This window comes from Leptodactylus fuscus, chromosome 10, assembly GCF_031893055.1.
Source record: "Leptodactylus fuscus isolate aLepFus1 chromosome 10, aLepFus1.hap2, whole genome shotgun sequence".
Lineage (NCBI taxonomy): Eukaryota > Metazoa > Chordata > Amphibia > Anura > Leptodactylidae > Leptodactylus > Leptodactylus fuscus.
This window is the reverse complement of record NC_134274.1, coordinates 52529251-52530309: the sequence shown is the minus strand read 5'-3', so window position 1 is coordinate 52530309 and position 1059 is coordinate 52529251.

Here is a 1059-nt window from a genome sequence, read left to right as displayed (position 1 = left end):
CTCTTATATTGCTGCAAAACCAAGTCTGCTGTTTAGTGGATTGAGGGAGTTCACACGGAGTTACGTGCCGCGTGATGTGGCACGTAGACGCCGTGGGACCCTTTGCGGGCCGTACACGCTCCCATTGATGGGCCTGAGGAGGGCCCCATGAGACTATATCCAGAATCAATGGGACCAGTGCCGGATTATCACATATTCTGGATTATGGGATGCCGGATTAAAGAATCATATGCTCGAGCAGAAGAAGGTTTGCCAGTGTTATGTTGTGGGAACTGAAAGCTTTGTTAATGTGGCAGAAGGTTTAGGAGTGTTATGAGAAAATAATTAGTGCCCCCCCCCCCCCCCCCGCATTTCATGGTGGAGATAATTTTATTTGGAATTCACAAATGAGAGGCTTAGTCATACCCCCAATGCACGTGGTGACAAATGTTACTCCGCCCACTTTTATATAGACTCCGCCCATTCTCATTCATTTTTCATGTGCTCCCATATAGTTTAATCCTCCTACAGTCACCCATAAATTATATGACCCCCTCCATCTCTCCCCCAGTTTCATGTCCCCCTCATCTGCCCCGTTTCATGTCTCCCCCTCATCTGCCTGCAGTTTCATGCCCCCCTCCATCTCTCCTCCAATTCATGTCTCCCTCATCTGCCCCCTCCATCTCTCCCCCCGTTTCATGTCTCTCCCTCATCTACCACCAGTTTCATGTCCCCCCTCCATCTCTCCCCCAGTTTCATCATTGTCCATGCTTTCTAAATTGCAGAGTGTACAGCGCTCAATGAGCTCTGCATACACAGTGATGGAAACCCTGCTGTGGCTCTAGGTCTAGCCCAGAGGTTGCATAGAAGGCGGCTGCAATCCTGTGACTGGGGGTAACACCTGTCATCTATATTATGCCTCACACGTCAGAACCTGAATGCAGAATCCTGTATAAATGGGATCAATGACTAGAACACCACACACACACACAAGACAAAAGGCGCCACAACTGGAATCACGTGAGAAGAGCCACTATTTGTAAACAAACAAGCCCCGCCCTCTGCACCCATTGGCTGCCT